Source organism: Monodelphis domestica, chromosome 1 (genome assembly GCF_027887165.1).
Source record: "Monodelphis domestica isolate mMonDom1 chromosome 1, mMonDom1.pri, whole genome shotgun sequence".
NCBI lineage: Eukaryota > Metazoa > Chordata > Mammalia > Didelphimorphia > Didelphidae > Monodelphis > Monodelphis domestica.
The window spans coordinates 240,980,730-240,997,416 of record NC_077227.1 but is presented as its reverse complement, the minus strand read 5'-3'; the positions used below and the strand labels follow the sequence as shown (position 1 = coordinate 240,997,416).

Here is a 16,687-nt window from a genome sequence, read left to right as displayed (position 1 = left end):
GGTTCTGGCTTTTGAGGGGAGCCGTACCTTTTGAACCGGGTCCAGGTCCAGGAGGAGGGTTCCCAGGGTCTGTGCTGTTGATCGTTTTGAATTTCAGCGCCTTAGGAGCTTCTAGTTTGAGATCGGTCGGGAAGGGTTTTCCGGAGATCTGAACTTCAGCTTTCTCTAAGCCGCCATCTTAACCGGAAGTCCCACTTGTCATTTCTTAATATGATAAAGAAATAAATCAACTTTGATTTTTACTATACAGTCAATATTTTTATATTTGTTCCATTTTATAATTTATTGGATTATATACTATAGATATTTAGCTCTGGAACGAACCTTGGATCATATTACTAAAACAGGAGAGGAACCAAAGCCTGGTAAGGCTACTAACAACCAAATCTTTGATGTTTTCATTTCCTAGCTTAGCAGTGGTACAAAACCATAGACAGCCTTGTGCTGCTTCATTTTAATACTGAATCCCAGTTCTGTCACCTGCTTTTCTCTCCCATATTCATAGATCCTTGGGACTAGAATAAAATAAATCATTAAAAACAGGAAGAAATACCTAACTGACATAAATGGGTATATTGCTCAAAGACTATGTGCTGATTTGAATGCTCAAGGTAGCATTAATAACCTCAATCTTTATGTAATCCTAAATACACCTTGCCTCAGAATGTCACTTATGTCACTGAATTTCTTAAAATAAATCTTCTGTCACATCCATTTGAAAATAAAGCATAGATGCATGATACAAGACAGGTGGAATTTCCAGTTGTTTAAATGTGTTGTGTGTAAAAATAATGACCTTGATAAGAGTCCACTACTTGGAGTTTATGCAGTGTCTTTAAATGCAGCAGCTCCTTAGCATTATTAATAGTGATAACATTGTCTCTACAATGCAAGCAATGTCAGTGTCCAAATTTAGCATCAACATTGGTGTCAATAGATGAAGACATGTGTTAAAATATCTTGGGCTCTGTTTCCTCATGCTCAAGTCATTGGTTTAGATGTCAAATTAGGATAAGGGCAGGGAGGAGGGAAGAGGAATTGCTATTTTGGGTGGTCACACTTGAAAAGATTCTTGGAGACAGCAAGGAAAAAAGAAGGGGAAAAAGATACTTGGGGGGAATAACAGAAGTCAGACATCAAAGAAAGTGTATTCCAAATGACATGGATTTATATGCCCTATTTAGAATTAGTAGGGTCTTGGAGAAACTTTGAAAACAGTAATGCATTTTGTTTCATAACAGTTACCATTATCTTAAGGGAGAACACACATTACTTTGGTACTATTCCAAAAGGATATCATTAGCCTTTGGGTGAGATGAAACACCGAGAGGGTTAGAGACTGACCTTTTCTGTCCCAGGCTCATCCCTCATTATTACACTTGGGGAGAACAAATAGTGGAACAAACAAACAAAAACACCATGGCATATTGTCAGGGGGACCAAGGGAGGGATAAGTAACAAATAGAGGTTTGATGGATGTCCTATTGGCAAAACTAGATCTATATAAGGAAATAAAAGTGTGGAAAATATAATAAAGTTAACATTCTCTTACTGGAACAATTTGAATGCTTCAGACAGCAATTGTGGAAATGATGGAAGAAAATGATTTTTTTTTCTAGTTAAAGATGACAATCTTCCTCTTTACTTATCTGGAGTCATCTAGATCATGCAGTGGGCCATAACACTGGACCAGAAGTCAGGAAAATCTGAGGTCAAATCCTACTTACTAGCTGAATGACTCTGGGTAAAATCACTTTAACCTCTGTCTCAGTATACTCAATTATAAAATGTAGATAAGCGTTTCTTTCTGCCTTTCAGGTTTTCTGAAAATCAAATGAGATAATATTTATAAAGCACTTACCATAGTACCTGGCACATAGTAGGTGCTTCATAAAACTTTCCTTCTTTCTTTGCTCTTTCCCTATTGGATATACTTGGCCAGTCTTTAGAAACCATGGAGGAACCAGAAGTATCCAAACTTACTTTCACTACAGAAATAAAAAGATTGGTCTGACAATATCATTGTCACCAGAGAGTTGCTAAATTCTAATTATAGTAAAACCCTCAACAGTGTCCATTCAATAGATAAAACAGAGCTTAGGAAGGTGATTTATTCTCCCCTAGGAGATACCATAAATTGTTTTCTGTTTTGTTTTGTTTTTTTCTTTTCAGAAAGACAAGTACCACAACGAAACCTGAGAGAACATTCCAACAGCATTGCCCATAAAGTAGTATTATATAGTCTCCTGATTCATTTGTCTAATATTAGTGTCAATTTCTGTCTTTCCATTTACTATACTTCTCTACTCTCCCACCCCTTCTCATTTGCTTGCCTTTCTACAAAATAAGTATCTCCCTGGTCGCTTCAATGACTTTATTTTAGAAAATGGGCTATGTTGAAGTTTTTTCTGTTATTTTTCTATTCTCATAATCTTGATGCATGGAAAGAAAATGTCAGTTGTACATAGAAAATATTTAGCATTGAATTCTCAACCTGCAGCACGAAAGTATGTGTGTGTGCACAGATATCTATCATCCATCTATCTATCTATCTATCTATCTATCTATCTATCTATCTATCTATCTATCTATCTATCTATCTACATACACACACACATAGGACCTTCAGCTGGCTTATAGAAACATAGGTCATATAAGAAAATCATTCTCATTGTTTTATAGGCACATACAAATGCCACTGAGAGTTGAATAAAAAATAGTAGACTCAAAATATCTTTAAGTTGAAAATATTAAAATTATAAGTATAATTATTGCTATAGCATTTTTAGTATAAATCAACAGAAATCACCACAAATTTGATGGTTATTGGCTGACTTTTCAGGTGCCAGGAAAGTAGTTAGAGTAACCTCTGGTTAACACTGGTATTGGAGGAAGAGGAGTCTGAAACTTAAGCTGGGAAAAATTCAGTTGGCTTCTAATCATTTCCTTGCTTACCTCCATCATAACTGGCTCCCCGCCCCTCTGTTGGTGGTGATGTGACAATGTCCTGTGTCTTGGCATTTGCATCATCATTACTGTGCTTGGAGCCTTAGAGAAAATGAGGCTTCCTAAAAATTCAGTACATCTCTTATATCCCCAACAAGTTTGAAGCTATTCTAAGTGGCAAAAGCAAATGGTAGGATTTTTGGAGTGGGTAGGATGGGGCTTCTTTATGGAATCACTTAGGTTTTACCTACATTACCTGTTGGTAAGACTTGACTCAAATATTATGGGTTGGCTGGTTTTTCATAGAAATTCATTCTTTCAGGTTATAAGTCCTTTGGAGAGTCACCCTTCCAGCCCATGGTGGTAGTGAGTTTCAAAACTGTCATTCATATGCTAATTATGCTAGGTTACTTTTCTTGGTGTTTCCTACACAAATTCTCTGATGTGAAGGAGGACCTCATTGCACTTTCTTAAGACCTTGTCCTTCTCCACTTACTCCTACATACTCTGCATGGACTCATAAATCAAAGGATTTTCCTAGATGGGGAAATCAACTTCATGGGTATTTTTGCTAAGAGATAGCTAGAGATAATTTGCACTGATTCACAGTTTGATATCACCTTTCAAGCTCTGGATCACACCTCTACTGTATGCACCAACTTCCCTCTGAAGATTTTTTAACTCTCTGACAATTCATATTCTTTGCTTTCAAATGCTAAGGGAGTCATAACAATTATGAGAAAGGGCAAGTTAGGTGGTTCAGTGGATAGAGAGCCTGACCTAGAAACAAGAGGTCTTGTGAGCAAATCTAGCCTCAGACATTTTCTACCTGTGTGAGCCTAGAGAAGCCACTTAACCCCAATTGTCTAGCCCTTCCTACTCTTCTGCCTTGGAACTGATCTTTAGTACTGATTCTAAGTCAGAAAGTAGGGGTTTAAAAAATTACAGAAAGCTCTGTATCCCCTTTGGTCTTTCATATATAGCTTCTCCCCCCCCCTTTCAAGTGAGACATGATAAGATATCATCTAATATCTGAGAGAAAAGAAGGATACTGTATGGGACAATTAAAATTAAAATCTTGAATATGGGAGTACAAGGATGACAAAAAAAAAAACCAACACAATTATTTCTTTGATTACCACTCCTGAATGTCCTTTGGATAGTGTCTGTGTGTATAAAACCAAAGTAGTAACCACAAGGGCATAGGATCAAAGATTTAAAGCTGCTGGATCTGAAGGTCACCAAGCCCTTCATTTTGCAAATAAATGTTCCCTTCCCTCTACCTTGCTCCCCTTTCCTTGAATGGTATTTAGCAATGAGGCTTCTTTCCTTCCATCAGTGGGAGAGGGTAAAGGAAGATATTGAGATACTAGTTCCTTTTTTGCCCTAGAGATATTTGCTCTACCAGTCTTAACTGGCATATGGAAGACAATGTGACTCAGGCATTATTTTCTATGACATTGTCTGAAAAATAGGGCAAAGGCAACGTGAGAAATCATTTTTGAGTGGTAAATACTACACTGTATGCATTATGTTCAGCCTTTTAAAGATAAACATTAGAGACAGGAAACCATTAGAAATAAGTACACTCTAAGTAGGTTTACAGTCCTAATAAAAAATCTGAGGATAGTCAAAGTAAATACAGTGTTTCCAAATCTTCAGTCTTGGTTTATCTCAGATTCTCCATGGATGTTGTTTGCATCAATTGCATTATGACTGCAAAAGAAGTGAAAGTTGACTTGTTAAACACAGTGATGGGGCAATGGCAGAGCACCAATACTGCAATGATGTTTTCGAGGCATTTAGCTGAGCTCTCAGAGGGATTATGCATTGGCAGTAAAAATGAACCAAAGTGCTGTCATTACCAAGCCATTTTCTTTTAAAAGATTTGGCCAGATTGAATTTTAGAATCATGCCAATTAATTGTGACAGTGAGCCTTACTGGTATATTTATAATATGCTGGTATGTCTATTTCAGCCACTGTGTTAGAAACCCCTTACCCAACATGGGCATATCTTCTTTCAACTTTAAGAAAAGTTCAAGAACAGAAAGTGACAAGCTTTCATACTAAATCAGGCTGTGCATCCACATTGTCCTTTTTGCATGGCTTCTACTATCGACAGCCATCTCTGACAAGGGCGGAGTTGGCATTTTGACATATAAATTATACCTCACTTTCTTTGGCAGACATTTTCTTGTTCTTGTGTCAAACTGGCATCAAGTTTGAAAGGTGAAAGTTTAAGTAATGAAAAGGTCTCCAATTTTAACTCTTGAATATAATGCATGTGGGGATGTTGCATATTGCCCATTAAAATATCTGAATAACAAACACATACAGAATGCCTCTCCTGTTTTAGTCTTGACATGTGGATTGAAAAATCTATTTCCTTCACCAACTCAAATGCAGTCCTAAGAGCAGCTAAATGAATCCTTGTATTTGGTGTCCATATATGTATTGTTAATACCACACGGGCATAATTTAATTAAGACACTTAAAGGCAAAATGGAACACAGGGCATCTGGTTTTTATAGCAAATGTATTCCTTATGTTGTGTTTATTCATCAACTATCTTATTACTTCTTTCAAATTATCTTTAGTTTTACCTATTCCACTACAGTTTGTTTTCATATCACTAGGGAAAGAGTAATAAAAAGAGTTCAGACATCAAAATATTCACTGTTTCACATGTCTGTAATATTTTTCCTATGAAATGATTAAAGGGTTTGAGTTTTGACTCAGCTGAGTGTTATAATCAGTTGTTTTACAGTAGCTATAGTCTAAATTATGACATGCTAAATATTCCTAACCAACAAAATATTTGTTTGCTTCAGGGTGAGGTAGTTTATAAATAGATAGAATTTTCTATAGTATAGGATGATACTAGGTCGTATGGTTTTACATGCAGCTTGTCACTTTAAGAATTGCTATGATGTGCACTTGAAGTCCTTTCTAGCATTACTCTCAGGATCGAAGTGGTCATATTTTTCCATCCTGGTTGGCCTCAATAAATTAAAAAGAGAGGAATTTATTCATGATTCTTCTCAAATTCTTAGGTGGTTGAAGAGTACTGATTCTTAAATATCTGCTTAACCCTTCATGGTTAGCAACTGTGAACAATGTAAACTAATATAAATAGTAGATGTATTGGAAAGAAGGGGGAGAAGGTGCATAGTATATATTTTACGTACTGTAGTTAAATCTCCCAATCTATGTCAGTTTTCTTCTTTTGATTCTTTGATGGACAGAAGAAAATAGAAGGATCACTGAGGGTTACAGAAGAAGATAAGTTTCTTGGATTTCATAAAAAAGATAATAATGTAATAGTTATTATTTTCTTGGCACCTGTATTTGATGAGCTGATTCCAGCTAATAATAAGGCAGGCTGCGAAGGGATTTAAATATTGTATACTTCTCTTAAATCTTCTTGTATTTATTATCTAGACCTTTCAGTTAGCACTTTATTGAACTTACTTTCCATCCTCTAAACTGTACTATTTAACATGTCCTTTTCTGCTTTTTAGAGTTCAACTGTTTTGTGACCTGATTCTTCTGAGAAGTACTAGGACTAAATGGACAAAGTGTTGCTCTCAGAGCAAGAAAGACTTAGGTTCAGGTCTTACCTCACACATTTTGTTTGTATTACTGTTGTTCAGTCATTTTCAGTTGTCTGACTTGTGATAATCCCTTTGGGGTTTTCTTGGCAATGATACAAGAGTGGTTTACCATTTCCTTATCCAGCTCATTTTACAGATGAAAAAACTGAGGCAAATAGGGTTAAGTGATTTGCCCAGGGTCACACAACTAGTAAGTGTCCAAGGTTCAGGTCTGGCATTCTTAATCTACTGCATCACCTAGATGTCCTGTTGCCAGCCTGACCCTGAACAAAATCACTTTACTTTTCAATGCTCAAGGCAACCCTCCAGGATTATAGATCCATGAACTTTCAGACTTTCACTAAAAAAGGAAGTTCCATAGACACTCTCTATCCGGTGAAATTACAGTTCCGGGCCTTACTTACATACCATTAGTTGCTCCCAAATATTTTTAGGAAGGATAAAGTATAAGTTCCTTACCCTCCAAAATAAAGCTCAAAACTATCTTTTCAACTCAATTCCATTCAAGTTACTTTGTACCTGCTATGCACAAGGGACATTGTATTAGATCCTGCAGCTGTAGGAACCTTTACTCCAAACATCATGGCCTATTCTATCTTTTGAACAGACCTTAAACTTTTGTATCCTCTTGTCATTGCTTATACCATTCTTCTTTCCTATTAGGCTATCGTTGCTTGCAAGTAATACATTCCAAATGTATTTTTTTCTTTACCCTTTCATACTGTAACCATTTTCCAAGATCAACTTAAATCTGCCACCTTCCATGAAAAGCCCCACAGTCCTCCAATTCAGAGATCTTTTATTCCTCTGTATTAAAGCACTCATCTACAGTACTGCATATTTAGCAGTCATGCATGCACTTCCTTGTCATAACTCTTACATTCTTGTCATTTCTATTCCATTGTCTCTCCTCTTGCCCCCCACCCCATGCCTCCCTCTTCCTTTATTCATCTCCTCTTCTTCCCCTCTCTCCTTTTTTTTTTTAAAGGTACCCAAGCAGTTATCTAATGATATAAAGAAAAGCATTGACAAGAGTTTTCCCTTTAGCTCAGGACAGAAAAACCTCTATGACTCTTTCTTGGGGCTCTGCTGAGAATCTCAGCAGCTGTTCCTGTAATAGAATGCAAGGGAGAATTGTTTGGTGGTTAGAGCATTGGGGAAAATTCAGGCATCAAGTGTCTTTAGTTCTATTCTTGGCTCCACCACTATCTTAGTTATTTGGGGCAGTCCCCTTTACCTCCACTTCCTTGTTTGTCAAATAGAACAAAAGCCATAAAGCATTAATTTCTCAGACAGTTTCCATGTGCAAAAGGATAGCTTTGCTGTTTTTCTCATTCTCAGACAAAAAACAAATACATTGCAATTAGAAATTCCTGGGCTAGGTCTGAGTGCTCATTGGATTGAGTTAAGTTTACATTATTTCCATCAATGAGCTATATTGTCTTTTGTAGCTATGTTTCACTCATGTTATCCTGGGGGAGGGGCTGGAACAGTGCTACTCTGAGTGTGTGGTTAATGAGGTTTCTGTAGGTGGGCCATAGGTTAGTTTCTCCTGGCATTAATACTTATAACATGCCATTGCCATCTTTTTGATCTCTCTGGCATGAATTGCATTGTATGCAGGATTGCCAGATATCACCTTTGTCATCCCCCCCAAAATAGGGCCAGGCTTTCCATTGCTTTTGGCAGAGATATATTCTAGTGAATGTAGTTAGGTTATCTTTGAAGTCTTTTGCCCCCACCAGTGGGGTCTGTAGATTTCAAGACAATAAAAACCAGTGAATTAGAGAGAAAGTCAGAATGGGCTTTGTTTTTGTTTTTGTCTATGAACTTCCCAGCATTCTGCCTGAACTGTTCTCACTTTGCTTCCCTAAATAAGTTGAAGGCTTTTCTTTGCAGTCTAGAGGAATTTACCCACATGGCTCCTATTAAGCCATTATTCTAGGCAGAAAAATGTTCCAAAAATTTCTTGTGTGGGCACAGTCACCTTATCCTAAATAGCAATTCATCTTGGTTTAAGGACTGTGAGGATTCAGATAAACCTTCTCTAACTGTGCTCTGTAGTCAAGCAATAAACCTTTCAAATGAAATATTGCATCAAGGTATGCTAGAAATTAGAAGGCACCTTCGAAATCTCCTAAACCAATACCCGTATTACTAAGAATTCAACTAAGGTCCCTGAGTGGTTATATAATTTGCTCAAGGTCAAAAACTAGTTTGCCTTTGAAAAGCCCTTCATAGCTTACTTTTTTCAGTCCTCTTATTTTTTCCTAAACCTTCCCTATATCTAGGTATCCTGGCCTTATTGTTGTTCTTGATATATGACACCCCAGATTCCATTTTGGGGGCTCTTCCTCTTCATTGCAGCCTCTTCCTTATTTTCTTAATGAAACCCTTCTCAATTCCCCCAACTGCCTCCTACCTCAAATTACTATACATATAATTAGACACTTATCCATGACTTAAACCTTGGAGAGCCTGTGGCTAAAAATTGAGTCCCTCTTGTCCCTAGAGTAAAAGAAAAGAACAGACTAGGAATATCAAAGAGGACATGGAAGCACATTAAGGGTTGGCTATGATGAGCTGTGGGGAGCATTCTGCAACTGCAACTACAACAATGTAGAAGGAAACCCGGGCTACCCTTTTGAAATATCCAAACCACCACAAACAAATTCTGGCTCAGGAGGGGACCCTGAGTACCAAAGGAGTAAACTGTTGACTGGGTGCTAAAGAACTTTGGATAAAGCTGTTTATGGAGTTGTACCAATAAGAACTATAATGGTGATCCTTATTCTAGTCCTCTTTCCTTTCTTCCCCTTCCACTTTCCCAAGGGAGAGCTAAATCTTCCCCTGATTCTGTCCTTATTTTTGTTAAGAATTTGCTCCCCTTCTTTATATAACACAAATTTTATTTCTTTTAAAAAATAATTATATGTATTTTTAAATGAACAAGCATATATTTTTCCCCTCCCATTACCCTCAATTGAACATTAAAAGAGAAAAAAAAAGTCCTCATAACAGACTTCATCCAATAAAATTAATTTCTGCATTTGCCATGTCCAAAAATGTATATTTTATATATTAAGTCCTGGGGAGGAAGTGGATAACATTCTCCCTTCTCTGGAATATTACAGCTTGTTTTAGCATTGACCACAATTCTGACAGCACAAGAAGTTGGTTTTCTTTATAATGTTACTCTCATTGTATAAATTTCTCCTACTTCTCAATAAACTCCGCATCATTTCATAGAAGTCTTGCCAGTTTCCCTTGAACTTGTCCATTTTGTCATTTTTTATGGCATAATAGTCTATTTCATTCATACACCATGTTATTCATGTCGTCATGAATCCTTTCCTCCTTTAATATCTTTTGGTGAAGTGGTACAACTGGATGAAAGAGTATATACAGGTTAGTACTTTTTTGGGCATAGTTCCAAATTGTTTTTCAGAATGGTTGGATCAGTTCACAGATCCAAAAGTGCATTAATATGCCTTTCCCAAAGCTTCTACAACATTTCTCATTTTCTTTTTGAAAAACTAGTTTTTCAAAGATACTGTTCAGAGTATGTGTGGTATGTGTGTGTGTGTGTTTGTATCTCCTTAGGTGGATGAGCTATTCGGAAAAGCAGAACTAAGTTTGTTGGGACACAGCAGGAGAGGGGGAAGCTTTTATTGTTCTAGTTTCCTTAGCCAGGGGCTTTTTGAAATGAAACACATTTTTTGAAAGTATTTGATTAAGCTCCCCCAAAGTAGAAAAGATCAAATGCATCTGGACCTAGATAGACACTCAGTGAAGCTAAACAGGGGTATTATGATAGGACAGATAATACCTGTATCATTTACTCAAAATAATGTATATAAACTAATTTACAAACTTTAAAGTGCCAAATATGACACTTTGTTGTAAGTCCTATATAAATGTTATTACTAATTATCATTATAATACAAAGTATTTCAAAAGTTTTAATGCCATATTAAGCCTGAAACTCTTCATCTGTAAATCATTCCACTAAAGACTCCCCTCTAGTTTGATGATCCATTTACCCAGATCAGAATCCACCTAATTATTATAATTTCTCTTGTGTCTCATCATCTTTGTTCATGGCAACAACTGAAAGATGTCAAATGATTCGTTTAAAACCAGAACATACTATATCTAGTATTGCCTTCCCCATTTACCAGTCAACTTACCCTATCCACAAAGGAAGTGAGAGTAATAATGGACTGATTTTTGAAGATTCATGCTCATTCAGAGTGTTCACTGCATCCCTTTCTTAAGACCTCCTATCCCTTCAACAATATGTTCCAAGAGTTTTGTCAGGGATCAAAGCCAAGCTCAACAGCCTGTACTTTGAACTTTTTTTTCTCCTTTTGCACATACAAAAACTCCCCCCAAAACAAAGAACAAACAATCCCTGGGACAGAATTTGCTTGCTCCCAGTCATATTAATTTTGTTTAGGTGAAAACCATTAGGACATTACTCATTTCTTACCTTTCAGGCACCTAGACTGTACTTTCTCCTTCCCTCTACCTCTAAGATTCCCTATATCCTCTGATAAATATGATCTCCTCTGTGCACTATTTCCTGAGTCCTCAACCAACTTTATGACTCCCCCATGAATTACTCTGTAAAGATTTTATACATATTTATGTGTACATTCTCCTCCCCACCCCCATAGAATGTAAACCCCTTGAGGGCAGTGATTTTTTTTTTTCTTGGATCTTCAGAACCTCCCTAAGATGATTGCAACATAATAGACACTGAATAAATCCTTGTCAATTGCTCCCTTTCTTGATTGCTTTGCTCAATGAATGCTTCAGTGAAGTTGCCAGAGAAACCTGTTATTAGCAGAATAGTTACCCCAGACTCCAAACCTTGTACAATAGGGCTTCACTGAGACCATGACACCATCACTAGAATGCAAAAGAGTATACTCTCTGCCCTCTCAGATCTTGATACATTGTCACCATCTGCCTTCAAAACGGCAGCTGTCTGGGTTGTATAAGACTTGGTAAGGATACTTCTGCTGGCAACCACAGATGATTTACAAACTTGCTTGTTAGCTAACTTGCTCGTCTTTCCTCTGACTAGGCAATCCATTGATTTCACCAGTGACTAATAATCATTGTACAATGATCTTCAGTCACTCCCAATCTGTGTTGTTCTTGAAATACTATCTGGTGGGGGCAGCCTTTAAAAGCTGGTTGCCAAATTCACTGAGAGTAACTTGGTTTTCATTCATATTCAAGAGTATTAGTATTCTGTGGGTTTGCTTGTCTTCCTGTGAGGACAGGAACTTCTATCTTTTCCTGACTATAAGCTGACTTTTCTAATTCTTTGACTAGCAGGATTCTAATTTTCTCAATTTCAAGACTTCAGTAAGAAACAAAGGCATTACAATTAACCTAAAATTATCCACTTCTTGACAGTAGGCTGACTTGTGTTTATGAAGTGCTAAAACACTGCTATTGTTATTGTTATTTTATTCATTGCTTGCAAACTACAAACCTTTACATGTTTTTAAAAGCTTTCAACACTTTCTCTCTCCAAAAAAATAATAAGCATATCATTTGACTGTAATGTCCTTTCAAGGAGTGCTCAAGCTTGTTTTCTGAAAAATCTAATTCCTAAAAACTGTCTAACCTTCAGGCTTAAGCTCTGTTCTAACAAGGCACGTGTTGTTTGTGGGATTGGGTGAGGAGTAGGAGATACCAACCCAGTCATTTGTCCTTTTGTTTCTAAACCTTATTTCAGATTTCATTGCTCTCCCTATATTTAAAAGTAATTGCATGTTTGGCACCCTCTGTATAAATCATACTCTCTATATTAAAACTGAGTGTATTGTTTTTTGTTGCAGTGGTGAAAAGTCATTGCCGACACACCCTGAAAGTATTTTAACTATGTTGCCAGGACTGTTTGCATCATGTCCATGAGAGGTTGAGTGGAAGGAAGGAAGGGGATAGTTACACTCTCAGTGTATGTCCATATTCTTAAATATTGTTATTCTTCTAAATATAGTCCAGGACATTTGTCTTAAACTATGAAGCACTCATCATAATGCTAGAGGGATAAGGTGTGTCAATTGATGGGGAAAATCTATATGATAATAGGTATTTTCTATTTCCTATCTGAGTAAATGCACTCTAAATAGAAATAATTACATGACAATATTGTAATGTAGTTTGAAATAAAATAAATCATCATCTAATTCTCAATTGACACAGTTTGGCCCATGGTGATATTCTTAAATTCCAGTCCTTCTAGAGAATAACATAATAAAAATAAAATGGAACACAGTTCTCAAAACAAATCAGAGGCTTTTGAAGTGTAGTGTTGTTTGAATTTTTCATTTGGGATCCACTAATCTTGAGAACTTCAGTAATCCTTTGTGGTGACCCCATTTAAATAATTATTCAAAGGTTATTACATTACATCATCCCAGTGGCTATTTTTGCTTTGGGTTAGAAAACTACAAGGCTAAATTGATTTTTTAAATGTATTTTTATATCCTGTCAATGTGTATAAAAATGAGAGGAAAGGCAATGAAATGATTCATTTTAAATGACATACTGATCCATTTTTCCCCCTGCTCTGTGATTCAGCTACAAAACTCCTATTGACATAAGAGGGAGTTAAGTACATACATCAAGAGGAGAATTCCAGTTGCAAGCTCTTGGTTGATGCCTTTAGAGAGAATGCATAGATTTTCATTAATTCCCTGCAGCTGAGTTTCCCTTTTGCTATTCTGCTTTCTAGGCAAGATGCTCTGTTTCATTCTCTTTATTAGCCTCTGAGGACCATATCTTGCCCTCAATATGCATGTGCAACTTCCATTACTGTCAATAGGAGTTGTGCAAGAGGATTGAGGAGAGTCTCTGGCCCTTATTCAGCAAATGGCAAGGCAAGTAGTACCCCAAGAGAATTTCTCATTGTAGGCTCAGAGAAAGGACCACTTTTTGTTTTGTTTTTTTTTTTAAATCATGACACCGAATCCCTTTTGCATCTTTGTCTCTGCATAAAAAGGATATTAAACCGTGTTGTTTTAAATAAATGGATTTCATATCACATGAGTATATGTGATCATTCAAAATACTCTTGAATATTTCAGAACAGGGTTTGTGATTTTTGCTGAAATAAAACCTGTGGCACTGCAGCTTCAACAGGAGAACTCCAAACATATTACAAAGGTTATTATCAGATGTGAGCATCTCATTTTGAGTAATAATGGTAGGGATAAAGAGGATGATAAATGATTAATGTTGAAATGAGAATGAATAGCTAAATGACAGAGGTCCTCATATCACCTTATAAATCAGCGGCTGGGCATTGAGGAGAAGGCTTAGTCATGGCTCCTGCAGCAACTCAAACCTCTTCTATCAAAGCTAGGGATTATGTTCAGAAAAGGTATGCCATGATCAGCTGGTAAAAACTGAATTTGAGGGAGGTTTTCTTATAACACAAAGGTCATTTAGACCAATTTTTTTAAGGGGCAGGGGAGGTAAAGAATGAGAATTCTCCATAGCTTCATGCATCCCCTATATCCCAAATGCATAAAAGCTTCACCTTAATTTGAATGAGAAATTCTAACTTCCTGTTATATGAGGTATTCTACTGGATTCAATTAACATTTGCTTGACATTACTGTGTTATAGTGAAGAGTACACTGAACTTGGATTCAGGAAGATTTGGGTTCAAACTCTGCCCAAGATACTTATTAATGATATGACTGGGCAATTCACTTAATGATGCTTAGATTATTAATTTTTGAGAAGAGGAGGTTGTACTGGATGGCCTCTAAGGTTCCTTACAAGTTTCACTCTTAGATCATGTGATATTTTGTTAGCTAATTTGGTGCCTAAAATTACCAGACGTATTCTGCATGCTTTTGAAAATATCAGAGCAAGTTAAATGTTATCACTTCCAATTTGAATTTTACACCTTCTGATCAGATATATGGCAAACATCAGAGATGTTTTTGGAGAGAGGTTTGATTTCTTTTTTGAGATAAACCATCATCACAAATGAGTGCTTGGTTCTTCTTCAATAGTAAAAATATTAATGAAATTCCCATAACCTAGAAAATCTTGTGTTCTTCTTCTAGCACAGGAGAGTTCCCTTTGAAATCAGTGGGAGATCTACACTAGGGTGAATGAGAATGTAGATTTGGTGGAAATCAGCCTGAAATTCACTAGAAGGTCTCAGTCCCAGTGCCTGTATTTCCACTGCAAAACTATCAAACAAATATAATGTATACTGTTTTATAGTCAGTTACTTCATTTTGTAAAAATGGGGAAGATATTACTGGTAATGTTTACCTCAAGAGATTGTTTTGGGGATCAAATTTTATTATCCATTTAAGTGTTATGTAAAAAAAATAATACTTTTAAAATTTATGACAGTGCAAATGTTTGAATGTTTATATATTTATTAATTTAAAATATTTAAAATTGGAATATTTTAAATTAAATAATCTTTAAATTCCAAAAGAAGTCATTTTATTCACTTGTGTAATAGTCCAAAGAACATTAATTTTCAAGGAATAAAAGGATCTCAATCTGTCCCAGAATGTTTCTTTTTTTAATTTCTTAGAAAAATAGAAGATGAGATCACAGTAATAAGAATGATGATGATAATAATGATGGCTCTTTTTATAACTAATTCATCTAGGTTTCAGCCTGGTCAGAACTTGGTAGGATAGGCCTTCTAAGTAGGGCATTAACTTCTTAAGCAAATAAGCAGCTGCACTGGGTAGAGCCCACTAAAAATGTGGATAAGAGGAAATGGGACTAATACCCATTTAATGTGCCAGTATTTAGGTCAGGCTTTGTTTCAACATTGATGTGTTTCAACTATGGTCTATAACATAGTATATCTGAATCTACCCCAGAAATGACCATGAGGCCATTCTGTACTTACCTACAGGTAGGAAGGACAGAAGTTTGTTGGCAAGACAATTCTGTGTGAATATGCCCATACCATACAGATGATTGTCCATAATTGGGTTTTCATTTTCTTCCTGGACCACTGGAATATTCCTTAACCTAGATGTGAAGGTGATAGTTTCCAAAGAAGTATGTATAACTTGATGGGTATAAATGTTCATCCCAGAAGGCTGTTTTCCTGAATTTGACTACTCAGAAATTATTTATATTTTGTCTACCTTTCTGTTTTTAGATATTTAGATATCCTTTCTGCACTCCCTAACCCAAGTATTTATGACTGGAATTTGCTTTGGACTCTAAGGCTGACATTCTGCACAAGGTTTTCATTAGAATCAGTAGAATGTCAAGGTGCCAGGCACATTCAGCTAAATAGCAGGTGGGCGTCTGCAGAACAGAGTACCTGATGTTCTCAGCAGTGGTGAATTTAGGCTGGAATTAATGAGCCGGGGAAGGTGTGGGTCAATGTTTGGGGAATTTTCTGGGGTTTTCTCAATTTTTCTATAAATAATTACTTCCCCCCACCTTTATCAGGGATCACGATTTCAGTTTTATATACTTATGTTTCTATTCATATTTCATTCCTATTGGGAAAAAAATCATATTTTTAAAGGGAACCCTGGTTCCTAAGCCTAAGGAGAATTTGGTTTAAATTAATGGTATGTCTCAATCTGTTCAGTGTTTATGAATAAGAAACATTTATTTTGAACCAGTATGAAACACAGGAGCTTTTCGTTTCCATCAATTAGAACATATTCTTGATAGAGGCACACATTAATAACATCAAAAATGATATAAGGAATTGAAATTAAAGGGTTCATTTTTTAAGATGAGGAGTCTTATCCTTTTATTTATAAAGGTTTCTTGAATGTTTTATCTAGGGATGTTATAAAGAAGCTAGCACATAAACGCCCAAACTCTTTATAAATGCAATATTATCATTATTCTTACAATGAGATTTTTAATAATAACTTCAAATAACCTTCTTCTCAAACACTCCGTAGCAAGTAGTAAAATGATTGTAATTGACATTTTCAAGGGTATGCTGGTACCAGCTCTGATTGACTCAAGAGTCGACTATTAAATTTCCAGTGTGGGCATTTATACTTTGGAAATGAGCAAATGATACAAAGATGGGCTTAATTTGTTTTGCTCATTTTCTAAACTTAAAAAATATTAGAAGTG

General features: G+C 36.2%; 1 protein-coding gene across 14 annotated transcripts in view; it reads left to right on the top strand.

Annotated features, from left to right (window-relative positions):
• The window catches only part of FLRT2 (fibronectin leucine rich transmembrane protein 2), a 124,707-nt gene that overhangs the window by 51,534 nt on the left and 56,486 nt on the right, over nt 1-16,687 (top strand). For 4 of the 14 annotated variants that reach the window (XM_056810595.1, XM_056810590.1, XM_016425981.2 and 1 more), the window contains exon 1: nt 2,835-3,136. The exons of the other annotated variants lie outside the window; for them this stretch is intronic. The gene's annotated coding sequence lies outside the window, so the exon portion shown is untranslated. Of the gene's footprint in view, nt 1-2,834; nt 3,137-16,687 lie in introns of those variants that run through there. 14 annotated transcript variants of the gene reach the window in all.